Raw genomic sequence first — 20,949 nt, forward strand, 5'->3', positions numbered from 1 at the left:
TACCAGATAATATGGAGTGATTGAGCTCTCCCATAGGGAGGGAGACAGCTCAGCTCAATCAAGAGAGTCCTGGATTGTACCCAAGGAGGAGTGATTCTATAATCTCTAGTGTAGCAAGTTGGGGATAGGGAGATGATGGAGACTCCCACCTCCTCTCCCACTAGTTTTTTTTCTCAGAGTCTTTTCCTTCAACAACTTGAAATGGGGCTGAGCTCTCCATCTTTCTTTTTAAAGTCAGAAATCAGAAATGCCCAGTGTAATGGCAGGATTTTAAGAGACTTAATTTGAACAGAACTCAAAGACTTTCTGAAGAATTGAAGATGCCTCCTTTCCAGCTTTCTCAGAATCTGCCTCCTTCACATCAAGGTAGGACATTCATCTCTACCCATGAGGAGAGAGTCCCATGCCTGCACTTTGGGAAATTTACTGTCTTGGAAAAAGCCTTCAGACTTGTCCTGTTTATGGGTGCTCTGAATAGGTGGTTGGAGCTGTGTCTCCACAGCATCAAAACAATGGATTGATTCAATTTAAAGAATTAATTTATGTTTATGTTGGTGAAAAAAATCAGCCAAAGTGGTTTATTTAATGTTACGTAAACAAATCAACTGATTGATTAGCTGAAATTTTTTATTTTTCAAACCAGCTGTGCTATGCAGATGGTGTAACCAGCTGGTCAGTAAGGAAGAACTAACAAAAATGATTATAGACTGGTTTGTGGATAAAATATGTTATATAAATACTTTTTTTGGCATTAAGGTCAGCCTTGGTTCAAGAGGAAGACGGAGGATGACTTCTGTGTTCCAGACCAAAAATTATTTCCTCTAGACTATTATACTGGATATTATGGAAAATCTTGTTATTACTTTCTTACCAGAGAGAAGTGTGTTGAGTGATACTAAGTATGTGAAATGATGCTGATATCTCTTTATATTAATAGATTCCCTGGAAGATCTTTTTAGGATTCTTTTAAGGATAGAAAACTCCATGGGGACTCCCTATACTCTCATACCCATTTTTTCAAGTCTGTATCCCATGCAGCACTGGGTTCACAGTCCCTGCCCTTTCTGTCCATCTCTCTGCTCTCATTCCCTTCCCCTTTACCTCTCTCAAGTCTGCTCCTTACTGGCATTTAATCTCTCTGACTTTCACTTCCCTCCTGTAAAATGGGTGAAGTGATTAAAAGATTTCTGTCTATTACATAGGGTTGTTATAAGGATAGAACGACATTAGAGATTACAAAGCTCTTTTACATGCATTCTAAATTGTTTTTATAGTAAGACACCAGTCTGTAGTCTTAGACTGGGTCTAGGAAGGCAAGTTAAGTGTTCAAGTAGCTGGGCTAGTTTTGTTCTAGTCATTTGTATATTTTTTTGTTATCTTCTTAGAACCATAATATCCTGTGCTCCTTTTCTCAAGGTGTGTCTTCTAAGGACGTTGTTGTCTATGTTACTCCAGAGCGAGGTACATAATGCTAGAGGACCAAGTTATACTTGCCCATATGATTCCAGGACTTTAGACTGGAAATACCATCTGAGCTCTGTAGAGCTTGTGTATTTTTAGATAGGTTCATACGACTGTGACCAATGTATGACTTCGCAGTTAACAACCTAATTTTCCCCTCAAATAATATTTTTTCCAATTTTTCCTTTATGCAACAGCTGATGTTGCCATGCAGATTGTGTTGCTATGAGATTTTAATGTTATTCTGCCCCATGATTGGCTAATAATTCTAACACTGTGTTGCTTTCATACTAGCCACTCATCCTGAGCTGTTACTATGGTGAATTGCACTATTTCTTTCAATTGGTGGATTTCAGAAATAGGCCACCAGGTGGATTTAATTATATTCAGGTAAGTAAAAAAAGAAAAAGAAAAAGCCATAAAGACCCCACAAGAAGTAAGACACTTAATGACATCAGGCATTGTCTCTCAATGACATAGAACATTCAAATACAATAGCAAGGATTTGCTTTTCAAACCTTCATTCATGATATAAAACATTTATTTTGAAAGGAAAAGTTTTCTTTCTTATTCTGGGTATGTAAAATTACAAAAATTTAGCTCTGTGTACATCTGTTTATATAAGTGGATCCCAAAAGCATGGAATCAATAGACTGAATAAAAGTTTGGATTGGATTCAAGCCCTAATTTTCTAGAGTTCAACTGTTTTGGGGAGAGGAGTTGGGTTTAGGATGTTAAGAAGATTCATTAGGCTGGATATGATAGAATTTCTTTCAGAGAGGAATTCTAAAAGCCAGGAGGCTTGGCGGGGGTTAAAACTCCTCTGATTAATTTTGTAACCTAGGACAAGGAGTTTCCTTGGTACCCAGGATGTAACAGAGCTGAGAATACTCCTCCAGAAATGACTACACCTGTGTGGTTATGCCTATATATAGTTCTGCCAAGGCCAGAATGTTAAAATCAGTTTGAGATCAACTAAATATTCCTCTTTGCATTCACCTTCTTATTCACCTCCTCCAGGACAAAAGTATACATATTTACCAGGAGTCACAGTGGGATGATGTCAGCCACCTGACTGATGTTCACTGACTCAGTTCATGTCAGCTCCCAGAACATGTACAAAGGCAGTAAGGAGGAGGTGAAGTGAGCAATGAGACTTCTAAATTTGCAATCCAGTTTCCTTTTCCATTTAAAAAAAACCAAGAAAGTGGAGGGAAAGATGGAAGAGAGGGAGAGAGGGGGAAGGATGATTTATCTTGAAGTTTGCAGTCCCATCATTCTATAATGAGTTAGTCATGGATAGATAGGGTGATGATGGCAGCAGCAGGGGATGATAAAAAGATATAAAGGGGGAGGTGGTGAAGAATAAGGGAATTACTCATAAGATGATGTCTGAGATGAGAGCTCAGAGTCTGGGGAGGTCAAGAGACACATGTTTAGCTAGTGGTGTAATTGTTTCTTACTGGATTTGGGATATATAATAGAAAGCTATTATTCATGGGATAGAAAGAACAACAGCCAAATATGGAGTCACAGCTAGGATTAGTCATTATGTTAGATCTCATGGCCCTAACTCAATAAAGTTTAGAATTTTTGGCTTTTTGTTTTGCTTTTTTTTATCTTCTAATGAAGACATTGGGCAGCTGGGGGGGGGGACAGTGATAGAAAGCTAGTGCTGGAGTCAAGAAAACTCATCTTCCTGAATTCAAATTCAGCTTCAGACACTTACTAGCTATGTAATCCTGAGCAAATCACTTCACCCTGTATGCCTCAGTTTATTCATCTGTAAAATGAGTGGGAGAAGGAAATGGAAAACCACTTGGTATCTTTGTCAAGAAAACTCCACATGAGGTCACAAAGAGTCAGACAATTGAAAAAGACAGAATAATAACAACAAAAATGAAAACATGTTCAATTTTCATCAGCCTTAGGCTTCTTCTCTTTCATAAAATATTTATATTCTCTATGGCTTTCTTGCCTTTTAACCTGAGCTACTGATCTACCCTCTCCAATTGCTCTGTGCCATTTGAGTCTTGGGCCACTTTTCTGTCAGGTCTTCTCTTCATTCTAATCTCTTTGACATTAGAAAGATTTAAAGATTAAAAGTGATTTCATCCTGTATTGAACTCAGTCCCAGCATTATATTTGATAATAAAAGAAAGGTTTGTTAAAGTAATGGAAGGTGGAATATTACACTGTGGATTCCATTATGAAAGGAGAGGTGTGCTAAGGTGGGTAAAGAATTGATTAAAGCCATTACAAACTTTCCCAAATTCATTTTTGTTGTTAGATATGGGGACATCTTAAACTTCCCATCTTTTACTTAATTCTACAAATAGAGGTACCCTTAGTAGTTGGAGGATTAAGCGTCCTACTCCAAGATGTCCTCTCTTCTAGATCTGCTGGGATGTCTGAATTTCTTCCATTAAGAGTTTATTCTTAAAGGTTAAACATAGCCCTTTTTAGAGTGCGGATATTGCTGATAGAGGTAAGCCACTGAATCACTGCCACTTTAGTGTAAATGAATTTATTCAATTATTTTCTTCTGTAAACCAGAGGTTTGTTGTCATAGAGAACTTGGGCGTCTGGGAAAGCCTACAAAATTCCTTCTTGGAATATCATTATTAAATGCATGAAATAAAATAAACAGGATTTCAAAGGAAATCAATCATAGTGAAATGCACCTATCAAAAAATTTTAAATACGTTTGCAAATTCCAAATAAAAATCTCTGCTATAAATTAGGAGACAGGAGGAAGATCTTGAGAAAGGAAAGAAGGATGGAGGAAAAAGTTGAAAAAAAAAAAACCAACACAATTTAAAAACTCTTTCCCACTGGCTTGTTGCTAAAGCCTGAAGTTCCACCATAAGACTTTTGTTGTATTAGATTAAGAGTTTCTTCAGTTAAAATGCAAGCAATCCTAAAAGGATAAATTTTAAAATTTACTTTATGCTTTAATATGAATTACTCTAACATATCCTTTGCAAGGGCAGTTACCTCCTGAAAGTAAGCTTTGGCAAAGGTGTTGGTTAAGAAAGCAGGAGACCCAGAGCACCTGGGGCAAGATTCTGAGGCACCTAGCACTGGAGAGGGTGGAGTAAACAGGGCAGAAAGCAGACAGATCTACCCTCACTTGCCTGAGTATAGCCCTGAAAGTGTGCCTTTGCCTAGGGGGTTTGGGTGGGAAAAGGGGGAGAAAGGAAGAAAAGAGAAAGAGGGAGGGAAAAGACCAGAGTGAAACAGCCTCACTCCTGGACAAATGACTCAAAAACAATGTGCCCTGCCGCTGCTGGCTTGTCGAGGATTTCGGGTATCAAGGAAAGCCTGTTATCATCTTGGCATCTTTCTTAAGAAACACAATTCCGGCCAGGGCTGGGGACAATGCGATACTCCTTCCACTTTGTGCCCAGCGAGCTGGAGGCTTCTAGACAGCAGTGACTTTACATGTCTCTGGGGAAAAGACTTAAAAATTGCTTCTTGCCTCTGCTTTAGGCTTGATAATGGCTCTGGCTCCACCCTTCTTAGGATAATGAGCTGAAGGTGGCAGCCCGCCAAGGTGGCTCCCACGCAGGGTGTGTGTGGGCAACTGAGAGGTTTTCAGTGTAGACTTAAAAACCAGGGAGGCTGCCAGCTAGAAGCCCCAGCTGAGATCATTGCTTTAAGAAAATCGGATTCAATAGGAGTCTTTGAAAATTGGTCTGGAGGTTCCAGGCATTGTTCAGTGCCAGCTCCCTTTGTTTGCCCGTGCCATTTTCTAGGCTCACAGGTCATTGCACACACAGCTGCTGTCCAAGGAATCAATCCTTCCTGCAAGTTGCAGAAACTGCACCTGCCAAGAGAGAGAATCAGAGGAGGGTGGGCAGAGCATCAGAGCCCGCATTCCCAGGGAGCACAAAGAGGAGGGGATGGGACCTGGGCTTAGCCATCAATCTGCTGTGCCTTTCAGTGCTTTTTCTCTTTGCCGCCATATGTAATCCAATAATGTTCATTAAGTGCCTGCCTGTGTATGGCACTGTACTGGCTGCAGGTATTTACTCTGTGCATACGAGTTGTGAATATCAAGTCCACAGGCTGGTTTCTTTTTTCTTTTCATGTGTGGCTTGTGAGAAAGCGGTCTCATTACTCAAGTTTTGTAGGTTTGCTGGTGCTGTATTCCTTTTACTTTTTAGTCAACTGTCAATCACCAACCAGCATTTATGAAATACTTACTCTGTGCCAGGCATTGTACTGAGAGCCTTTCATGGCCAAGGATGCCTGCTTCATACAATGAGTATATTTCAGAGATTGCATATGCTCACAATAGATGTATTCCCTCAAAGATGGGTATAACTGACTTTTTGTAAATAAAATCAAATTTTTAATGCCTTGGAAGAGTTAGTTATTTGAATCTAACCTTTGGAGAGGCATCTGGGTAGAGCACAGGAGGTAGAAAACTTGTATTGCTTCATGACCCTCAGTGCCCCCCGAAAGTTTCTGAAATTATCAGTTCCAGAGCATTGATTGAAAGAACTTTCTCCCTGGGAGTTCCCTATACCAATAAAATCATAGGTATGTTCCAAAAAGAAAATTAAAACAATAAAGATAAATAAAGATAATACTATGGTGAATCTTTTGGGAAGGCAAAAAAAAATCATTTTGTAAAATGAATAACCCCACCCTAATTTATCACTTTTATAAACCTGTTTTCTAGAAGTAGATTTCCAATTCACTGGCAGTAAATAGCATTTCCATTATTCCTTTGGGATGAAATGAAATGAGTCTCAGGAGATGAGGTCATAAAGGGTCAGACAGACAGGAAGACAAAGAGACAGGAACAGATTTTTTTTTACCAGGCCACCTGATCATTGAATGCAAAAACTGAGGCCTTTTTGTCCATCCACAGCTTGCAAGCTTGGAAATAACAGTACAGAAAGTACATTCCACTGGGGAGAGCAATGGTTAAAAAAAATGTTTCCTGGAAACAGTTCCTGGGGCATGGGAAGTGGTAGCCCTAATGATACTGGTGTTTCTGTGAACTGATTGAATTGCAGGAAGTGACCATCAAAGTCAGGGAACATGATAAGGGCTTTTCCTAATTTAACTTTTATTTCTTAAAGAATCAAATAAAATGATGCGTTCAGCTCTTCTGAAGCCAGAAATTCCTTTACTCCTTGGCTGGCTTTCCCCCCCCCCCATTTTTATGGGGGAAGATGTAAAAGTACCTTTCTCTTGTCAATAGGAGAAACTTTTTTAAAAAAATAACTAAACTAGATTCAGAAGTTAACTAATTAGCACTAATGGTTATTGGTCAGGCACTTTAATAAACTGTTGCTGAGATTAAAAAAAAAAAAAAAAGCAAACACTCAATACCTGGCTTGTTTCTGAAACTAATAGGAGACTTTGAAGGAGACATTCTGTATCACTAATCTCTTTGGGACTAGGTGGAAGGACTTAAGTAGAATCCAGTTAAATAAAGAAACCTTACAATACTCAAAACCCCTGAATGACTCTCTCAAATAAGGCCAATAATAGAAACTAAGAGTTCCTTTTCTAGACCTTTTCAAGGAGTCTGAATAAATCAATTAGCCATCAGTTACCCACTACTATGTGCAGGAATCAGTGTTAGTTCTTCAAACTTGATATGTGTGCTTGAACATGCTGGTCCTAATTGACCTGGATCAAAATTCTATAAACTACCCACTTGTCCAGTCTCAGGAGACCCCAGCAGACCTCCACAAAGATGACTTCCTTTACTTTCTCTCTTTTAATCTTGTGCTCCATGCTTTTTTGTGCTGATTGTGTGGACCTAATAAAACATCAAGAAATTAGGACTTATAGGATCCTGTTAGACACTAACATGTCTAACATGTTGAAAGCCAAACCTCACAAAATAAAGACACAATATTTAAGAACCAGAAGGAGCTACTGGGGACCTTGAACTACAAGGGTAACTGTGAACTCAGGAGTGACCAGTTGAGATCTAAGAAGGTGAGATGTATGAAGCACATGGCATATCTAACTCAGCAAGACTCTGAAGAACTATAAAGTATGACTCCTAAATAATTAAAATATAATTCTTAATGTGTATCCCAAAAATATAGGTCCACAGGTATTCCTGGGAAAAGAGTTAAAATGGATTCTTTCAACTGGTACTAGTCCCAGGCCCAGGAGGACCTGCCATACATGTCCACAAGTCTTTGACTTTCCCCATTTGCCAATATATTTCTGCCTACTCCATGTTTACTTTTACATTGAAATCAACAAATATCCAAATAGATGTTGATTTAATCTGAAGAATCTCATCAAGTCCTTCATGGAATTTCTCTACCTTTTTATCCTCTGCAACAGAGAAAGGGTCAATATTTAAGAAAGTCAATTCCTTCAGTAGTGTGCCCACTAAATAAAGATCTCAAATTTAGAGTGCAAAAATTGATCTAATTAAAAGAGATAAGGAAGGACACTATATCTTGCTAAAGGGTAGCATAGATAATAAAGCAATATCAATATTGACATATATGAACCAAGTGGTATAGCATCTAAATTCAAATTTAGAGTTCAATAATTCTAGTAAATTCTTAATAAGTGCTTATTAACTAATTGACAGTACCTGTTGATGCTAAATGCTTAATAAATATTTATTGATTGATTAGGAGCCATTTTACTAACATTTATAGACAGTCTAAAATGGTGTAATTGTTGGCACTTCCTCTCTCTACTTTTCTGAAGAAAGAAAGTATATTAAATACAGTTATTAAAATATTAAGAAAAAATCAAATATCACAGATTAAAAATGCTTGCTATAACCTGTGGGGCTGGAGAAAGCCACTTAATACCTGAGGTGGGAAAGGAGGGAAAAAATGTTGAGAAGAGCAGGGAGAATTGATGGGAGAAGGAAGGGAAGAATATAAGGAATCTCCCCCACTGTCCTGCTGCTGATGCTTAGAGTTCCAGCACTGGACTTTTATTTCATTAAATAAAGAGATTTTCCCCAGTTAAAATCCAAGCAATGCTAGGAAGACACATGTACTTTAGTGTGAGTTACTTCATCAGATCCTTTTCAAAGAAGGGCAGTTACTGCCTGAAGGCAAGTTTTGGCAATGGAACATTAATGCAAAAACAGATCAGGGCTGCCCCATACCTTCCCACTGAGGTTATTCTCCATTTGCTTTTGGATGTACAAAGCTCTTTGCACGTTGTGTTTCTAGCTTTCTATGAACTTCTTGAGAGCAGATTTTATATATTTGTCTTTGTATCCACAGTGCTTGGCACAGTATATGACACATAAGTGATTTCCTGAAACATAGTAGGTGCTTGATACATGCTTAGTGATGGATTGACTGTTTGGTGGCCATTTGACATTTTTCTTTGCTTTATGAATTGTCATGGCCAAAGAATTCATCATCAAGTGACTAGTCTCCTGGCAATGAGCCTCTTGGTATTTAGCTAAGCAGATCCCCAGAGAACAGTCATAAGCTGCTCTGGAACTGCACTGGAATGTATGCCCTCCTTCATTCAGACTACTGACCTTTCCTTTGCATCCCAAATAAAAATCCCATCTTTTATTGGAAGATTCCCCAGTCACTCTTAATTTTAGTTCCTTCTCCTGGTTAATTATTTCCTATTTATCACACACAGACACACACAGACACACACACACACACAGAGTTTTGTATATATTTATTTGTGTGTTTTCTTCTCCATTCAGTCATTGAGGTCAGGGACTTACATTTGCTTATTTTTGTACCCCCAATATTAGCACATTGCCTGACACTTAAATGATTGATTGGTTGGTTCTAGCATAGAAGAATTTGGTTAATCTTGGACTCAATGGCTTTTGAGAACAGTCTAAGCCAAGAAGAAGCATCAGAGTATGAATGACGAAGGAGTGAATGAATAAAACACTAATTAGGCAGTTACTATGTGCAAAGAACTGAGCTATGTACTAGAGGATGCTCACCCATTTTCCATCTTCTTCACTTCCTAGTTTCAACTTCATGGAAGAAGATGCTCCATTACTAAGTATCTCTCTCTTTCTCCAACCCCTTTTCCTCCTCCCCTTCCCCATCTTCTTTCATGTGTTATCTCCCCCCCCCCACCTCCTCCTATTAGATTGTGAACTTCTTGAGAGTAAGGACACTCTTTTTATTTTTTAAAATTTACTTTTATTTATAATTTTATCCCCAGTGCTTAGTACAGTGATTGGCACATAGTAAGCACTTAATTTTTTTGGACTCAGTTCATTTTATTGGATTGGATACAAAAAAGTAACATAATGTTTACTCTTAAGGAGCTTATATTCCAACAAAGACATGATACACACGGTACACGGTAGGATTCAAATGGGAGAGTCTCATGGATCTTAGGGTGCAGTGGCTAAGCTGATGTTACCATCACATTTCTTTAATGTCATTCCCACTGATACAATATCAGTTTGTGATGCAGAACCATTTGACAGTGCTAAGATGTAGCACCTGTAGAAGTAGATACTGCATTGCATCTTATACAGGTTGTTTTTCAAGCTGATGGTTGAGGGCACAGGGCTGAGAGAATTGCTTTCTCAAGGTTATCTTCTGAGCTATCTCCTCCAAGATCTGAGGGGAATAGTAGTAGTCAAGGTGGTGGTCTCACCCCTAAGACATGCTGACTCCTATCTCTCTGCAGGATACCTTGCTGCTTCAGCTTGGCTGTCTTGACAGCCCTATATGTATGGCAGTTGATTTTTGGTTGGTGGCTGGTCCCTTTTCCATAAGAGTTGCTTCCCTGGATGATGACTGTAAGAGCTTGTGTTGGAAGCAGGAAGGTTGGTCTGATAGGAACTGCTATTCCCAAGGCTCTTAGGCTCAGAGTCTTGGACCATTTTTATGAGGGTCCGAGAGGAAAGGGCCATCAAGGTGAGAGTGATAGTTTCAGTTGTCTGGTACATGCTGCCTCCTGTCCCTTTCTGTGATTTCAATTAGACTCACATCCCTGCCTGGTATGTGGCATTTGAGTAGGACTTTATGAAAGTAATGGCAAACATTTTTTAAAATAGAATTTTGAGCTACTTCTTTCCCACTTTAAACACAAAAATCCTGCCTAGGAAATAAATATGTGAGCATAACAAACGTGGCAATCCAGGAATGTTGAAGTAATGCCAGTTATCTGCTTGCTTTTTCATATGATCTCACATGCACATTTTAGGCAGATGTCTTATGTAATTAGAGATAATAATAGCTGATATTTACATAGTGCTTTAAGATTTGCAAAGGACTTTTACATGCATTATTATATTTAATCATCATAACATAATTCTAATATCTGTAGTTACTTACTATAAGTATTATCACCCCTTTTCACAGATAAGGAAATTGAGCCTAAACATTAAGTTATAAACGGTCACATGGCTGTAAATGCCAGAAGTAGAATTTGACCTAGGGTCTGTTGCGTTTCTAAGTACCAATATATTTTCCACTGTACCACCTTATTTTTTTAGACGCATTTTCCATTCTTTTATCAGTGCAGGATAATGAGTCCTACTCAGACCTGTCATCCTAGACAACTACTGATATTTTCTAATTATTTGGATTTGGAAAAGTTTATAGAAAAAAACCTTCTCTTTTCCAACCTAGCTTCAGCCAATGCTGGGGTGCCAAGTGGTTTTAGGCTAATAAAATAACTTTTTATTATAAATAAGTAAGCTGGGCAGCAGAGATAGCTAGAAATTTTAACACCAAGGATAAACAGCACCAACTAGGATAAGCACTGTTGAGAAAACCTCAAATCAAATTTATAATTAATGATGCAAATCAGTTTCTTACTTAAAATAGAGGGTTTTTTAAAATATAAGAAGTAATTTATATAAATTCAGTAGATTATGACAAGGAATTAATTGCTCTAGTGGCTTAAGGAATGGAATATCAGTACTGAAAGGAGACTCAGAGGTAACTCAGTCTTCCCTTCAAATTATCATTACTATTATTATATATATAATAATTATATCTGTATATTATATATTATTTATAACTTATATAATATTAACATACATTAATTTAATTATATATAATATATACATTATACAATCATATTATATATAAGAATTATATACAACATATATTATATTATAATATTACGTATTATTATTCAAGTTATTACTACTAATCTTTACTTGCTGCTTATGGAGGGAAGACAGGGGAGAGGCTGGTCAACCTGTAAAAAAATATAGAGAAGGGAAAGTTCTGTATTACAGACATCCTTCCAAGTTAATATAGAACTATTAGTAATTACTCTTTGAGTCTGGTCATTCAACTTGTTCTAAAAATCACTTGATTATAATGTTTAGTCTATATCTTTCCTTGAAGCCTGGAACACTAGATCTAATTTTGTTCTTTGGCCTTCTGATTAAAAATGTATATGAGGCTTGATGTGTACTCACCAAAAGTGTTTACCATCATCATAGAGGATGTTTAACATAGAACCTATATGGGAAAGGGATTCCCTATAAATGATGTAATTCCCTAGATGTCTTCATGACATCGTACTGACTGTATCAATCTCCAGAATATTGCAAACTCTCCTAAATGAGATCCATAATGACTCAAAAGAGTTCAATCTATCTAAATACACAGGAAAAAAACAAGTAGAAGGACTGTTATCCAGATTATGATAGTATATAAAGACATATACTATCATAATCTCTTTGGACAGATACCACTTTGGATAATGAACTTGGCCTGAAATTTATTAGGAGGATGGTGGGATGGATTGCTTTTGAAATATTACACTATGCTTTTAATAATTTTGATTTCCCTGAAGCAAAAAGATCCATTCAAAAAATATAGCCATATTTTTCAGGTGGTGCTATATAGTTTCTTCAAAGAATTAAAGTTGAGGGTCACCCAAAAGGCAATGGAGAGGTTCATGCTCGGCACATGCTCTCTCTCCTTGGCATAGCTTCGACCTTCTGCCCACTGAAAAGACATTCTCTTTTCAGTATTACTCCCTCTTTATTGCTCTCACCTATTTCCCTACAGACCTGTCGGGATTTCTCTGTTAGATCTTTACTTCTCTATTGGGACCTTGCCACTACGGAAGTCAGCCTGAAAAAGCTGACTTCTCAGTTCTAATAATAAACTTCTTTTGCCAGTCTAACTCTTTGGGTTCGTTATTTCATTTACAAAGGATCTGCGCCAACCAGAAGGAGGTTCCCACAACTTCTTGCCCTGTGCTGAACCCCATCATTTGGTTCCCTGACCAGGAATCGAGGGGAGCCGAACCTCATCACTGTGACTGCTACATTTCTACCTTTGCAACATTGAAGATATCTAGATGAAACCTATAGCATTTTGGATGGATATAATAGAATTATGGGAAGATACATGTAAGAGCTGTACAAGATGAAAAGATATAGATGTATTATGATCTGTATCATTGTAGAAAATATCAAATAAGTGAAATCACAATGCCACAAAAGCATTAAAAATACAGAAGTATTTTTCCTCAAGTTTTCTTGAGGATTTTTAAGATGATTTTAATTGTCTTATACAATGATTTCTTAATGCTTTTAAAGTTGTGTCATAGTTGTAGCATTAAGTCCTCCCAAAATCATTAGACAAGTTATTATCAAATTATATTTAACAATATGATATATATGGTAATCACTTATATTAAAATATATATCATATAAGTGCACAAAATTTTTATAAAATTATCAAATGCCTATTATCAAATAGTAGAACAGTGAGTGTATTTCACATCTAGAGACTTCTCTAAAGGAAAAATATGAACCTATACAATTATACTGTAAATTATATATAAGAAAACTATTTAATCTCTCCACCCAAAAGAAGTGCTTAACTCAAGAGACATTTCCATATTAGCAAAGATTTAACGAAGCAGTTGTAATAACCTACAATAAATCTTATACTTTCCTGAGAAGTCAATGTACAAAACATGATGGGAGGAGATTAAAAAAAGAAAAGAAATTGTTTCTTTTTAAAACTATAAACTTGACCTCCCTTTATTGCATCAAAGCCTAAAATATATTAGGATCACCTCAATGATGCTTTATCAAATATGTATAGCCAGCTAAACATTGAACAGAGTTACCTTTGTGGTTGTCTTTATCAAGGAATTTTGTATGATCTTAACATGTAGATGACAAATTTCTATCTAAAGAAAAGTGTTTAAGACTACATTTTTCCCCTATTGTCAAATTTCCCCCCTTGTAATCAACAGTAATAAATGAGAGCTTGAATTCTGAACACTTTTCAGTCAGTTGTGTGCTTTGAGCAGCTATAGGAAATCATCTGTAAAAGCCTGATCTCATTGTGTTTTCAGCAAGAATATCTTCACAAATATGAAAGATTAATATCATAAAAAATAAAATCAAGGCGTGAGAGAGAAATGTACTGGGAGAATGGGAAAGGGAGAGATGGAATGGAGTAAATTGTCTGCTATAAAAGAGGCAAGAAAAAGCTTTTCCAGTGGAGGGGGAAAGGAGGAGGTGAGGGGAAATAAGGGGAACCTTATTTTTATCAGAATTGACTCAGGGAAGAAATAACATGCACACTCGGTATCTTAACCTGTAGGAAAGCAGGAGTAAAAGGGGATAATGGAAAGGGAGAGGGTAATAGAAGAGAGGATCTATTGAGAGAGGGGGTGATCAGTATAAAAGAAGAAACAGGAGGCAAAATAACAGTTAGTAATAGTAATTGGGGAAATAATTTTGAAGCAGGTTTCTCTGATGAAGGCCTTATTTCTAAAATGTATAGGGGATCAAATCAAATTTATTCTTAAAAATAATGAGCCATTCCCCAAATAATAAATGTTCAAAGGATATGAATTATGTCCAAAAGACTATAAAATCATGCATATTCTTTGACCTAACAATACTACTATTAGGCATGGATTCCAAAAGAAATCTTTTAAAAAGGAAAAGAACTTATATGTACAAAAATACTTATATCAGTTCTCTTCTCAGGGCAAAGAATTGGAAATTGAAGGAATGCCCATCATTTGGGGAATGGCTTAATAAATTGTGGTATGTGATTATGTTGGAATGTTATTGTTCTATGGGAAAGGATGAGCAGGATGCTCTCAGAAAAATCTGGAAAGTCCTCTGTGAACTCAAGTAAAGTGAAATGTATTGTGTTCAAAGTAATAGGAATGTTGTGGGATAATCAGCTGTGACTTACTTTGCTATTATCAGCAACACAGTGATCCATGACTACTCTGAAGGACTCATGATGAAAAATGCTATCCATATACTGAGAAAGAACTGATTGTGTCTGAATACAGATTGAAGTATACTCTTTATTTTAAACTTTATTTTCTTGAAAGTTTTTTTCTTGGGGGTTCTGTAAGGGATAAGAGAAGGGAGATCTATATTTTCTTTTACAACATGACTTTTATGGAAATATTTTGCATAACTTTACATGTGTCTTCTTAAAGGGAGGATATGGGGAGGGAGAAAATCCAGAAATCAGTTTTAAAAACAAATGTAAAAAGTTATTTACATGTGAATACAAATATAAAAAATATCTTCACAATATGTGTTGATCATTCTTATAGATATTCGTATAGAAATAAAAAGTAAAATATGGGTTGGCCATTATTGGTATTCTCTTAATTGCTTAATTTAGTGATGTTGTTTGTGATTTTTTCCCATTCTTTTGATATCTTCCTCTCTCTGAGATGTCTTATAAAATGATTTCTTAATGCTTTTAAAGTTGTGTCATATTCATTCAACATATACTTTTTGATAAATTTTAGCATCAGCAGCAGCTCTCAAATTGTTATAACAAATCTTTATAGCCACCAAATAGCATACCTTGGTTCATCATTTTATAAATGTAAATCAGGATATTGTTTAGGATTGTTAGCGTGTAATTAAGTGGAAGTATGAAGGGGGGAATGAGAGATATATTTCTGAAATCTGTAACTCAAAACCTTGTTGATATATTAAATCTATGAAAAATTAGGGTCTAGGGCTTTGTGACCTTGGGTTGATAACCTTAATTCATCAAAAGAAAGTTAAATATTGCATTGTTGCTATTAAGACATTTACTTATAAATTAGAAAATGGGCAGCAAGAAATGGATAAAAGAGGAGCAAGTAGGAGAGAGAGACAGATTGTATATAGGACTGCAGAAAAAGAAAGAGAAGGATGTATTTATTTAATCATTATCACATCCTAAAACACTGCTCTTCTCCCTGCACAACTGCTTTTCTGAGCCTATGAAGCATTGCCTTAACAGTGGCCAGAAAGAAGTTTATATCCACTGTCCTCCCAAATCTGTGAAGATTTTTTTTTTCTTCCCTTCATGTTCTCACCAATATAGTTTTCCTTTGGTCTCTTAGATGAGAATTTAAGTTAGTAATATGAACTCATGGTCTTTCTCCTTAAACTCTCCTTCCAGTTACTGTCCAAGGTACCACCATTCTCCCAGACCCCAGGTTTACAATCTAGGTGACATCCTCAACACTCTCTCTCTCTCTCTCTCTCTCTCTCTCTCTCTCTCTCTCTCTCTCTCTCTCTCTCTCTCTCTCTCTCTCTCTCTCTCTCTCTCTCTCTCTCTCTCTCATTTTTCTCTTCTCCTCAAAATCCAATCTGTTGCCAGGAGCTATTGATTTTATCTTTGTAACATTGCTCAAATTTACTCCTTTCTCTCTAAAGTCTCTCCAACCACCCTGATGCAGATCCTCATCATCTCACATCTGGATTATTGCAATAACCTGCTGGTGAGTCAGTCACACTGACCCACTTCAATCAATTCAGCTACCAAAGTGATTTTTCCTAAAGCACAATAATGACCATATCAACTCTTATTTTACTCACTAAACTTCTGTGACTCCTTATCATCTCCAGAATCAAATACAAAATCTCTGTTTGGCATTCCAAGTCCTCCCTGATCTAGTCCTCCACCACCTTTCTGGTAATTTTACACCTTACTCCCTGCCACTTACTATTCCTGTATCAAGTGACACTGGTCTCCTTACTGGGCCATGACAAAACACTCCATCTTTTGACTCCAAACATTTCCTATGCCTGGAATGCTCTCCCTCAAACTTTCCACTTACTGGCTTCATTGGTTTCCTTCAAGTCCCAGCTAATACCTGTAACCTTCTATTGGAAGCCTTTTCAAGTCTCTCAATTCCAGCATCTTCCTTCTGCTAATTACTTACCCTGCTTATATTGGGTTATATTTGTTTGCTTGTTGTCTCCTTCATTAGATTGTGAGTTTTTTTGATAGTAAGGATTTTATTTTCTTTTCTTTGAATTTCCAGCACCTCACTCAGTACCTGACACAGGGTCGGTGCTTAATAAATGCTTATTAATTGATTGAGAATGAGTCAGAGTTGGATCATATCAAAGGACTCTGACTAAATTGAACTTTCCTTGATTTTGCAGATAAAAGGGGGTATTTTGCCATCTGTGGGGACTCTGTGAGAAGTTTGTCACCATGGAGAGGTCATTCTGAGAAACTAAATGGTCTTTTATAAAGGTACAGAAGGATGGTGATGACAGCATACTATAGAGGGAGAGACTTGGGGTCAAATGATGTGGACAAGATTATGTATACTTTTTGTGTGGAAGGGAGAAAATCCCTACTTCAGTTGTCTTTACCCCAACAACCTCAGTTTATCTGTTTGATAAATGGGTAGATACAACTATGGATTAAATTAGGCAGTGCTCCATCTAGAGCGTTGAACCTAGAGTCAGGGAGACCTGAGTTCAAATCTAGCTTATTTACTTACTTAGCTATATGACTCTGGGCAAGTCACTTAATCTCTGCCTGCTTCTGTTTTCTCAACTATAAAGTTCTCAACTATAAACTTTGATTAACACTCATTTTAACTTTTATAAATATCCAAATTAACTATAAAAAACATGTAAAGGAAGATACAATCTGCATACAGAGAAAGAATTGATGAATAGAAGTTTGTGTAGAATTATTACATACACACAGTTGTGTCTATTAGTAGCCATCTCTAGGGTAGGGGGGAAGGAAAAATTACATAACTTTATTATATATTTAATAAGAATAGCAAATTATACATAATAGATTTTCAGTTTGTGTGTAATTATATTTTTATTATATTATGCTATAGAAATGTTTTATTCCATAAATTAAAAGTGAAATAAAAAGAAATAGTTTTTTTTTTTAAAAAGAATTATCCTTCAGCAACCCAACTTGTGACCATGAAGATTATACAAAAGTAGAGATAGTAAAACAATATCATTGCTGGCTTTAGAAATTTGCACCTAACAAATATTTAGGAAAACATCACTTGGCTGGAATTATATATCAGAAGCTTACTCTTTCACATATTGACACAAAACAATTCTCCATACTGTAAATACGGATATCAAAATATTCCAAAAAAACCCAGTAAACTGCCCTGGAAGTGGATCATTATCATTAGATTGCCTATAATTTCGTGGACATAACAGTGACTCACAAAAACTTAATAACAAATGTTTTAATTAGATGTTTTCAGTCCTTGCAATGTTCAATCTGCAAAGGACAAAAAAAAGTTTTCAAAGCATAAAGACCCGATTGAAAAGATCAAAGCCATCTTCTAGAAATACAGTGAGGAACAAAGAATCCCTGTTGTCCTGTCTTTTCCTGGAGTTATTCCTGTGATGCTTTTAGTGAATTTATTAATAATGAGTTTACATTCTACCATCTTCATAATTTTATCCACCTGTACTATGATCCTGAGAACATTAACTATAAAGGAATGATGACAACAAAGTGGCTTGTCTCAAAATCATTTCTTCCTGAAAATCATCACAATGGATGAGAAAAATGTAATAATACTAATAATTTCATTAAAAATTCAGAATAAAATAGAAAATAATGATGACAGCTGGTACTTATATAAAGTGTTAAAATCTAAAAAGAACTTTAATGGGAATATCTCATTTGTACTTTACAACATACCCCATGAGATAGGACCTATAAATATTATTATTCTCATTTGACATCTGAGGAAATTGAGGGACAGAGTCTGAGTGACTTACCCATGATCATACCTCTATTGTGAGACAGGTTTAAATCTAAGTCTGCTTTGCTCCTAGCATAAGTACTCTACCTACCATCCTTTGCTGCCCTAGAGACTACACAGGAAAGTAGAACTCATTAATAATAAAAATAATATGAAAGCTAATATTCCTATATTTGTTTTAAAATATGATCCATCATTGAGAGCCTTTTTTTTCAAGGCTTTCTTTCTATGATTCATTATTACTTCATGCATTTCTCTTCAGACTAGTAGAAAATAGCCATTAAAATCTTGTATTAGAAGAAGGAACATTTTAACTCAGAATCCCCAGAGATTATACTACACTAAGGTAATGTGCCTACCTTATATGGCAGGGGCAGACACAAGTCCCTTGGATTAATTGAACTCAATTCTTGATTTTCCAGGTTAATGGAGGGACATACAGAATATTCCCCTGTCCCCCAAAAAAGTATAATATAAAATTTATATACTTGAATTTTGAAAATTTATATAATTTTATAGAGCTTGAGTTTTCAAATTATCATCTACTTATAATCAGCATTAAAATTCCTTGACAATCTCTGAGCACCACAAAGTGGATGGGTAGCAGATAAGCCAAACTAAGATAAAGACATGTTATGGAAAATTCACACAATATTTAATTTATATGTAAACAAACAAGAAAGGATACTATTTGGAAATATCTGTATAGTTACCTCATTTTTGGTGTACAATATATGAGGTTTTTTTGCTTAACATATAAGCAGAAGCTTTGTCTTTCCAGAAGTATGAGTTACTTCCCTAAATAGATTAAATGGTTTAAATCCTTTTAAAGAGTGAAAAAAATAATGGTTTCCCCTTAATAACAACAATAATAACTAACAGTTATGTAGTACTTTAAAGTTTGCAAAGCACTTAATAAATATTGTTTTATTTGATCCCTCTAAACAAACCTGCAGGCAGCTGGATGATACAATGGATAGAGCACTGGTCTGGGAATTGGGAAGATTCATCTTTTTGAGTTCAAATCTGGCTACAGAAACCTATTAGTTGTGTGACTCTGGGCAAGTCACTTAATCCTGTTTGCCTCAATTTCCTTATATATAAAATGAGCCGGAGAAGCAAATGGCAAATTACTCCAGAATCTTTGCCAAGAAAACCCCAAATGGGGTCATGAATAGTCAGACATGACTGAAAATGAGTGAACAACCACAAACAGGCCTGTAAGGTAGCTGCTGTTATTATCACCGTTTTATATGAGAGGAAATTGAGGTTAATATTTGCCTATGGTCACATAACTAACAAGTGACTAAGTCAATATTTGAATTCAACTCTTCTGATCTCTAAGGCTATCATTCTGCCTACTACACTACCAAGCTGTCTTACCTAATGCTTTAGCTAGTGATTCGTTTGGAACTAAGGAAAAACACATATTTATTTCCATTTTCTGTTATCTTTTCAAAAGTTTTGGACTCTGAATAAAGCTATGTGACAATACCATGTGACAAGTGCCCCAGTGTTCTAAGAAGAATTCTTAATATAAAGGTGTGTGGTGGTGATTTGTTGTAAGATATCTTTCACCAAAGATAAATCTCGCTGTTTGTGGGTATTTTGAATTGAATTAAGAAAAAAAGAGACTTCTTTCACATATATCTACACATTCATGCATGCACACATACACACAGACTTAACTGTGAGAGAGAGACAGAGACAGAGAGAGAGAGAGAGAGAGAGAGAGAGAGAGAGAGAGAGAGAGAGAGGGAGGGAGGGAGGGAGGGAGGGAGGGAGGGAGAGAGACAGAGACAGAGAGAGACAGAGACAGAGAAACAGAGAGAGATAGAGATAGTAAGAAAAGTAATGATAAAACATTTCCCCCTTGAGCCTGATACAAATTGGTGAGAGGAAGGAACCATACCTTAGGAATATACATGAAAGCACAATGCATATATGAATGCAATGTTAAGATCACACATAAGGCAGAAGAACTCATGCATATAATATTGTTATTATTGCTACTGAAGTCTTTCAAGGTTTTTCAGGTTCAATATTGGAATGAATTGAAGCACTCATAGACTATATAACATTTAATAAAAAAATATTTTCTTAAAAGCATGGAAAGGATTTAATCTATGGTATAGCAGTGATTCAATTGGCCATGATTCTCCTTGTCTCCAAAGGGAGATGGTCCTGGTCAGGAGAGTGTCTTGATTTTCATGACAACAAGGAGTGATTAGGAAGGAGTGATTAACTGTTTGAGTCTTAGACCCCTGGAACAATTAAGTCTCAAAAAGGATTTCGTTGCCTTTTATGAGGAAAAAACAGCCTAGCCTATAGTGACAAGAATATTGCCCTATTTAGCTCTTCATCTCTGACATGAAATCTTTAGCCCCCAGACATCAAGCTAATGCCCTTACCCTCAATCCTTTTTTTGGAAGAGAAAGGGGATGGTATTAGAGTGGTAGTGAAGTAAACAGCCTGTCATCTAGCGAACACTTAGTTTATTGACTGATCAATTGACTCACT

At 36.3% G+C, this 20,949-nt stretch overlaps 1 long non-coding RNA gene across 1 annotated transcript in view; it reads left to right on the top strand.

Annotated features, from left to right (window-relative positions):
- The first annotated feature begins 201 nt into the window (after positions 1-201).
- Positions 202-20,949, top strand: part of LOC141554766 (uncharacterized) — a 54,069-nt gene continuing 33,321 nt past the window's right edge. The window contains exons 1-2 of the long non-coding RNA XR_012485941.1: positions 202-366; positions 1,756-1,851. This is a non-coding gene — a long non-coding RNA (uncharacterized LOC141554766). The remainder of the gene's footprint in view (positions 367-1,755; positions 1,852-20,949) is intronic.

This window comes from Sminthopsis crassicaudata, chromosome 2, assembly GCF_048593235.1.
Source record: "Sminthopsis crassicaudata isolate SCR6 chromosome 2, ASM4859323v1, whole genome shotgun sequence".
Classification (NCBI taxonomy): domain Eukaryota; kingdom Metazoa; phylum Chordata; class Mammalia; order Dasyuromorphia; family Dasyuridae; genus Sminthopsis; species Sminthopsis crassicaudata.